A 9340-nucleotide genomic window follows, 5' to 3' on the forward strand; every position below is an offset into this window, starting at 1 on the left:
GTAGCTTCATATTTAACAGACAGACATGAGAGTGGTATCGATCTCTCATCTAACTCTCTGCCAGAAAGCGAATATGCGTATTTCCCTAAATGTCTGTTTAGAGAGAGGGAGGAAGAGGAGGAAGAGAGAAGAAGAAAAGCAGAGGAGAGGAGAGGAGGAGGAGGAGGGGGGAGGTTTACAGGAAGTGAGGCAGCCTCTCATCAGGAGAGCAGAGGAGGAGATGGAGGAAGTGGAGAAACAATAGCTTCTCTCTCTCTCTCCCTGTGTGTCGTTGGTCCACGAGAAGCCTTTATTATCAGAGAGACAGAGTTACGTAAGTGTCAGAGATGATGTTCATCCTCTGCTGCAGAGCTTCCAGGAACATTTCAACAACTCCGAAAAAAACACCACAGTCGATATTTGTAGAGGAAAAAGTCAGTCAGCATGAAGAGGGAAGAGTTTCATCCTGATGCTAAAAGATGCTGAACACCAGAAGAAACAGTAATAAGGTAGAAAAACGTTCATCTTTTCATAAGAAACATACCTTAATGCTTGTAGTAAAAGTCCCAAAAACCTTTTTGAAAATAAGACTCTCAGATGATATTTGGACTTTAGCCACGTTTAATGATAACTTTCTGTAATTGTCTTGCTAACGCACACACACAAAAAGACAGTATCAAAATTTCAGTGAGCTTATCGGCTCCACACAAGCAGAGTTATGTAAATGTACCTGTAACAAAGTCATCAGGTCAAGGCCAGGGAGGAACAGAACTACAACTGAAACACAGTAAAGTTTCTACTGATCCTGGCTGTTTGGGACATTTGGAGACTTAAATCACACAGAGATTATAGTCACCATCTCTACATTTCATCATTTTCAGGCCATAAAATGACAAACATTAATCCTTCAACTCTTAGAGCATCATGGGACTATCCACTGAAACTGTTCATTCAGCAGGAGGGACACTTTACTGCCTTCAATACAAGACCTCATTTAGAAAATGATTGTTTTTAAATACTACAAACATACAGATGATGTGCAGATTAGCTTCAGTTTGTCTCTGACAAAAACCTCCATCACAGCAGAGGTGGATGAGACCAGGGCTGCAACTAAAGATTATTTTCATAATTAATTATTTTCTTTCATCATTGACTACTGAAAGACTGACGTCAACGACAAACAACGGTCTTCTTCATGTAAAGCAGCTGACGGCAGTCATTGTAATATTTACTCACTCTAACTATAGCGTATCCACGGCTATATAAAGACGGTGGTCTGTGTGTGTCTAAATTTAAACTCAGCAAAGAGACCACAACGCAGTCCTGGTGGGCTCACAGTGTGTGTGTGTGTGTGTGTGTGTGTGTGTGTGATGATACCACTCCCGCAGAAACACACTCGCATGGGAGGAGGCCCATCAGACGACACGCAAAACTGTGTGTGTGTGTGTGTGTGTGTGTGTGTGTGTGTGTGTGTGTGTGTGCGTGTGTGTGTGCATGTGTGTCCTACTTTAATGCTATTCATCCCACGTCTCAAATTACTCTCATCCTCTTCTGTCTCTCTGTGAGGACTCAGTGTTCAGTTTTGAGCTCTCACAGTGCGATCGATCAGTTTATTGATTATCAGACATCATTGCCTACAGCGAGCTTTAGTTTTATTAAGAAGCAGCAGTTTAACGTTGGAATGAGTTTGATGTGGCAACGGTCTGCACTCATGCTAACAGCAGTACTTTGAGCTAAATGCTAACATGCTCGCCATAACAATGCTAATATGTCGATGCTAAACAGGTATATTATTTATCATGTTCACCATCTTAGTTTAGCGAGTTAGCATGCTATCATTTGCTTATTAGCACTAAACACAAAGAGGAAATAATTGGCAGATTAATCGATAATGACAATAATCATTAGTTCCAGCCCTAGTTGATTTAGAGCGTTCGTTTCAGGAAAAGAACAGGACCAACACCCGAAACTGAGGAGAAAATACTGAAAGAGCATTTCATCCGCACAGCTGGGACGAGACAGAACAGCGAAAGTGATTTGGCTTTGCTTCAGTTTTGGATGCGTGACCTCCATCTTTATTCTTACTTATAGTTTTTTTTAAGTGAAATGTTAAGAGAGGCGAGAACAAGAACAGAAACTGAATTTCCTTATGATAGTTCCTGTGCAGAAAATAAACTAAAAAACCCTGAAGCATCAACACACTCATTTATCATTATTATCAGACCTGGCCCTCCCACCTCTACTTTACCGTGTGCCATAAAAATGAAACTTTCCTTTCAAAAGTAGGAAATCCGCCGTCTGACAAAGACCAAGGACTCCTGTACTGAACGCTCCGTCACATCCAGGATCTCAGCGAGCATCCAACACACTGACTCACTAAAGTCAGCGGAGGGTTTTCAACTCTGTTTCCTGTAAACTGACCGATTTACAAATGACATACTGTCCACGAGGTGTTTCAAGATCAGCTCGGCTCGTTGTGGATCAGGAGGTCAGACGTCCTCAGCTGCAGTCAGAGGGACTGTCCTTTTTCAGTTTGCTGCTATATAATATGTTGTGAAATGTGTTCCACAATAACTACGATCATAATATTTTAACACTGATTGTAGATTTGCTTGTTTGAGACTGTTTTCTAGGTGTTCGTGTCTGAAAGATCTAAAATGGTCTCGACCAGCAGACTCCACAGCCACACTGCTCTGTGATGACATGTCAACAACTTGATTAGTGAAACTTCAGGTTATTTTATGTAGGGGGGGTGGGGGTGGGCCATTTGGTTCAGCTGGAGGTGTAACAGTTCCACTCCCACCCATCCCCCCACCCTTCATCTTCCACACCTCTGCGTCTAGCTCCCCCGTCCACATCAGAAGCCGGCAGTGTTTCCACCCTGATGACTCCATCAACACGCCGACTGAATGCTTCAAGAACTTTGTTTCTTCACTGCTGTCACATGAGTGTGTTTCATGGCTGCAACCAACAATTATTTCTATTATCGGTTTGTTTTCTTAATTGATTGATTGGTCAATGGTGACAAAGATGACGTGTTCAACAGTCCAAATCCCAAATATACTTTACTGTCACATAAGACAAAGAAAACGTTTTAATCGTGACTTAAATGATTAATTGATTGACAAAATGGCTGCTTGATTGAGTTTCTGCCGATAAACACTTTTTCTGAAAAAAGGAACAAAACCACCAACTGTACACTGGACGTGAGACATTGGATTGGACGCCAGGGGACACTGCTTCAAAGGGGACACCTCTGTTGGGAGTTTTGAACTCAAGTAGACAGAGAGGGTTCTTTCTGAAGTCAACTTTCAGCCCTAACACCCTCTTTCACCCCGTCTCCTCCTCCTCCTCCTCTCCACACCTTTCTGAACTGCATGTTAACCCCCCCTCCTCCTCCTCCTCCTCCTGTCGGTCGGGGGATGGAACATAATCTTATCTAAAAAAGGCGGGTCTATAAATAGAGGCCGGGTACAGAGAGAGAGGTAGTAACATCAACCCCTCTGTGGAGCTGATGGTGTGTTCGTGTTGCCTAAAAGCCTCAGCAGGCCGTCATGGATGCACAAACAGACATGTGTACGTGGCCCCCGATTGGCTCCGACGCATGAGACCACGCCAAGAAAGTGAGAAGCAGCAACAACCTGTTCGCTTTCTACCAGAAACTCTAAACATCAACATGCACTTTTGGTGCCTTTTCTGCTCTCTCGTCATCTTTTCTGCACATTTCCTGGTGTGAATATTCACACGGCTGCAGCATCGATGGCATTTAAATAGGTGGAAGTCACATGATGCTGCAGAGACCAAGAAGAAAAGGTTTGTTAGCGTCCTGAGGCCTCACAACAAAGACGCAAACATCATACAGTTCATGCAAGAAACAAAAGAAAAAGGAACTCTCTTTTTCTAATGAGTGGGTTTCTTCTTTCTCAGAGACTAAACCAAACTAAACTCAGATAAACGGATAAAACAAAAAACAGGTAATACGACAATAAAACTTGAAATGCTGTAACAACACACACAACGCGGACCCAAGACGTGCTGCCATCTTACACTTTGATTCAACTTAACACAAAACCTTTCAGCTCGCAGCAGCAAAGACAAGACGGTCGTCAGGTTTGAACTACTTGACTATTAGGACTCATCATGTGATTGAAACTGTGGGAATCAATAGAGAGGGGGGTGTGTGTGTGTGTGTGTGTGTGTGTGTGTGTGTGTGTGTGTGTGATAAATGGAGGTTAATGTGGAGACAACAACAGTCTCAGAGGGAGGACCAGAGCTTTTAATTAGCTGCTTCACTTCAATCCCTGTGGACACAAACGTCCCACTGAAACTCCCCATTAACTCTCTCACTCACACACACACACACACACACACACACACACACACACACACACACACACTACTACGCTGTAATTATCACAGACATTAGTGGTCCCGGCATTAATTACACAAATACTAGCACTAATGACTACAATTCAAGAGTAGTGTTTTCCTCTAATGATTTTAATGCTCAAATAATTCATTTAAAAGTTATTGTTTGTTGATTTTATTCTTTTGTTTGTCTGTTGTGTTGGTTCTTGGTTGACTTGACTGTGTAAACACGATTAACAGTATTAAGTAGTAATCAACAAAACGTTACGTAAATTAAACTAAACAATCAAAATAATTGTTCTAAATAATAATTATTATTATTTGGCCAATACAATCATTTTTATGATTTAAAAAAATATGTAACTAGATGTTAAATCTGATGTTTTTGGCAGAGTGCAAAGAGATGGCGGTGATCAATAATCAGTAATCAATCATTAGAGAGCTTCAAAGCACTTATACCAAGAAGACTAAAGTTTAAGTGCATTAAAGTGCTGAACGCATCGGACGATACTCAACACGAGACTTTCACTTAAAAAGACGATCTGACGAGGAGATGAACTGAAGTCACAGCCGGTTCGTTTTTATCACCTGTACAGAAGGAAAAACAAGCATCCCTCCCTGCTGCATCATGCCTTTACATGACTGTAACTCCAGGCTGTGTGTGTGTGTGTGTGTGTGTGTGTGTGGCTTCAGTTCCCACAAAAAGCACTCACAATGGAGGACGCCCCATCGCACAAGACACTCTTTGTGTGCAAGTATCTGTACGTGTGTGTGTGGGGGGGGGGGGGGGGGGGGGGGGGTACACATCATCGGCTACATCATCAGCGGTCAGCATTTTAAAATGTCCACCACCACAGAAGAAGAAGAAGAAGAAGAAGAAGAAGAGCTTTGACAGAACCATAACTAGCCACTTTTGGTATCATTTTGTGAACGAACCAGTGCTGCAAACTGGAAATTTGGAGGGTTAAAGGGAAGTATGGAGGGTCACACACACACACACACACACACACACACACACACACACACACACACACACACACAAAGCATCCTTTCCTGTTGCCACGACAAAAACTCAGAAAAACACTTTTTAGCACCTAAGCTCAACCGAGGAATTCACCACACACGACATCCACTTTGATGTTTTGATTAATGCCCCCTCCCTCCCTCCCTCCCAGCATACATCTCCATTTGAAAACGTTGCCGCTGCTCCCTGAGACGAGGAGTCGAGGAGTGGAAGGGCGAGTTAAGAAGTGCCTATCTGTGAGAGAGAGAGAGAGATCTGCGCCTGTCGCCGAGGGCCCAGCTCGGCCCCAGTGTTGAATTTCGTAATGGAATGCTAACTGCTCATCCGGATCTCTCCTCCTCCTCCTCCTCCTCCTCCTGCTCCTCCTGCTCCTCCTCTGTCAGGAGGAGGAGAGGACCAAACACAGCAGCAAAATATAGTTTATCATCTTAGCTTCCACTTCATCTACAAACACTCAAAAGCATCCAACAGGTTGCAGGAGTTGCAGAGGAAACGGAAAAATGCATCACAAAAATGTAGGAGGAGACCTAACCTTAACCCATAAACTCACCAACAACCACTAAAGATGCATATAGGAATACTACAAGGATACTAGTGATACTACTGCAAGATAAAAGTACCAGAAAGCCACTACACACTCTCTATTGAGCACTACAAACACACTACGCATGTCCACATAACCATGAGAGGATAAAGTCAAAACAAATTCTATATTGTGGATAATAGATGCACTGAAGTCACTACAGGAACACTGAGAATATTACAGTGACACCACGGGGGTTCAAACTTCATAACTCTACAAATACTTTAAACTTGCTGCGGAGTTTTATGATTGGGAGTCACCATAAACCTGCTGTTTGGTGCTACAAACACACAGTATGTTCTTAAGAGCACTATAGAAGTTAAATATAAGTTAAAAAGTACCATAAAGTACAAGGTACTACACTCTATCTACCGCCCACATATGTTTCTACAGGGATGATGGTGAAATACTGCCTTAAAGTCAATATACACTCACTATTGTGCACAACAGATGCACTGAAGTCACTGACCCCCATGTAAATACATGTAGGTTTATTACAGAAAGAGCACGGGGGTTCACAAGTCACAACCACATCATGTTTTAAAGAAACAAAACAGTGCAGTAAAGTCATAATGAATTCACTACAGGAAGCTACACACACACCGAATCTCCTGTACACATGTTGTCAGATTGTAAACAATATACATTCACCATTAAGCAGAACAAATGCACATCAAATCACTACAGGAGGGAGCAACATAAGTCACCATTAAGTCACAATGATGTTCCCAAAACGCACTAAAAGTCCCTGTTTTGATGTTATACAATAACCATAAGAGATGGCGTGCTAAATTTGCTGTAAACTCACATTTAATTGCCATATATGCACTTCAAACATAGCGTAAAGTTGGATAAAGTTTCTATAAACTCACTATTTATTACTACAAATGCATTAAAAGTGTAAACTATAAGGAAAGTTAGGTGGATTTCCTTCTTAAAACTGGAGTTAAAGTTCCTCAGCAGGGAGGTGGAGAGAGGTAGAGAGAGGTAGAGAGACATGGGGCGAACAGAGAGAGAGAGAGAAAATCCCTAGCAACCATTATCTCAGCAGTTCAGGCCTGAGACAGAGAGGAGGAAACACTCATCACCTCAAACACCCACAGCTATCCATCAATCATTGACCCGGACAGCTGATAACACACTAAAACCACATTATTATATCGAGCAGCCCCGGCCAGCATCCTCCGCCGTGTACCGACACGGGAAAAAACCCGACGTGCGAGGCCAACGGCTACGTTAGCCGTTAAAAAAGTTAACGAAGTCGACGGTTTGACGTCGAAGACGGCTTCAAGTGTAAGAATAAGCCGCGAGTTAACGTTTAAAATGGAAGTTAAAGCGGTGGATGATGTCGAAAGAGAGAAAAGAGAGACTAAGGAGGGGGGAAGGAGGAGGAGGTGGATGCAACAGGCGTCACGTCGATGCTGCTGCTGGCTGCGCGTAACCGGAGACGGTGGAAAAGTCTCCGAAACGCGGCGAAAAGTCGCCAAACAGACACAAAAACTGAGACACATCGAGCGACCCGGCGCCACTGAACGCCTCGCTGCCATGTTGGGGCACTTTGTAAATGAACAGGGGTCGGTTTCTTACTAAATATGTCTGGGCAAGGTCACGGCAGCGGCGTAGAGCTAGCCGCAGTTAGCTAGAATGCGACCGGAAGAGGGGCGATTCTCCCTTCAAACTAAAACTTACATTCGGACAAAGTTATGAACTTCAGGATTTAAATACACAAGATTACATCAACATATATGGTTACACTTTCTGAGTAAGAAAATCATCATTTTTTAGGATGGCTTCGTAACAACTGCCCAAAGATAACAGCTTAGCCGTTTGGCTAGCTCTGGTGCATTTTCAGCAATGTTTATCAATGTGCACCGTCACTGTTGAATTAACCAACAAGTAACTGAATACTGATTTTACAACCGCCTGTGTGCAAATGCAGTGATGATTATCAGTGAGAAAACCATCAATGACTCATCTCAAGACAAAACGGCTCACAAAACCAGATTAAACTTTCTGTATCAGGCTGCATCACTTTCTACAAACGATCTATATTTGCTGAAAAGGTGTCCTTCGGATATAACTTGAATCACAGCAAGTTAAGGCACCCATGAGGTCACACATTAATAGGCAAATTACCTTCAGTAGATAAAACGCTGAGTAAGTTGAATTTGAGTTTACTTTCCACCCTGCTAAGTTCCCTCAGCCAATGTTCATCAACAGGTGGTTTTACTTTGAAAGAACACACAGGAAGCGACCGTGCTAGCTGCTGCTAGCTTGTCGGCGGTGTCTGGTAGCTTTACACATGGCCACTAGCAGCGAGGCTCCGACCAAAGTGCACCCGAGATATGGATGCTCGACTCCGGCGGCGAGCAGACTTTGAACCCCCTCCTGCCACCCTCCCCTCGGGGCTAAACCACCACATAACAGCCCGAAACGTGCACACGGGTGATAAAGTTGCACCAAAAGTCGAAAAAACAAGTTGTTTGTGATCATTAGCTGAAGTAGGCTGAATGAGGAAGAGACCTGGGGTTGAATTCCACCGCTTGGATGCGCATCAAACTAGGAAGCAGCACGGAGAGGAGAGAAAAAACTAGTATCCCTCCCTTGCCGTCTCCACATCTCAGCCTAAACTTTACTTTAACAGCCGCAACAAAGTCCAAACTTCCCCCCAAAACCGCCCGACATGTCAAACATCGATGAACCCGAGAGCACAGAGGCAGGAGAGCAGCCGCGGAGCGATGGAGAGGGTAAAAAGCAGACTTACGTTTGACTTTGTTGGGGTTGGGCTGCTTGCGCCGAGACATCGTGGCGAGGATGATGATGGTGGTGGGGGCGATAATGATGATGATGATGATGATGATGAACGGCGGTGATGGTGGATGAAAAGGGGGATGAAGAAAAAAAAAAGAAAGAGAGAGGCAGCAAACTTGCTCCGGAGAGGAGAGGAATCAAAATGGCGTTTCCGAAGGGATGTGCAAACTTGGACAAACTTTACTCCGGCTTCTCCTCCTCCTCCTCCTCCCCTCCCTCCTCCACCTCCTCCTCCTCTTCTGCTTCTCTTCCACCCTTCTCTCTCCTCTCCCGGAGGAAAAAACACTCGAGGAAAGGAGTCGTCGAGAGGAAAATGTTGGTTTGAAAGTTGTACTTTGTTTTAATTCCTCCCCGGACTCCCAACGGTGTCCTCTCTCTCTCTCGGCGTGTCTCGGTGTCTCTCTCCCTCTAAACCTGATAAGTAAAGCTCATCACGTGTTGTCTCTCCAGTCTCCAAGGGGACGTGGCCACCAAGCATCTCTGTCTTTACGCACACTCACACAGACGTTACGGGATTACTTCTTCTTCTTTCCTCCCGGTAACGAGCCGTTAGCACACGGCGGCCGTGAAGGAGG

The 9340-nt window shown here is 44.0% G+C and overlaps 1 protein-coding gene across 1 annotated transcript in view; it reads right to left on the reverse strand.

Annotated features, from left to right (window-relative positions):
• The window catches only part of rreb1a (ras responsive element binding protein 1a), an 83362-nt gene extending 74441 nt beyond the window's left edge, over positions 1 to 8921 (reverse strand). The window contains exon 1 of the mRNA XM_070927915.1: positions 8719 to 8921. The gene's annotated coding sequence lies outside the window, so the exon portion shown is untranslated. The remainder of the gene's footprint in view (positions 1 to 8718) is intronic.
• Positions 8922 to 9340: the final 419 nt, after the last annotated feature.

Source organism: Enoplosus armatus, chromosome 21, assembly GCF_043641665.1.
Source record: "Enoplosus armatus isolate fEnoArm2 chromosome 21, fEnoArm2.hap1, whole genome shotgun sequence".
NCBI lineage: Eukaryota > Metazoa > Chordata > Actinopteri > Centrarchiformes > Enoplosidae > Enoplosus > Enoplosus armatus.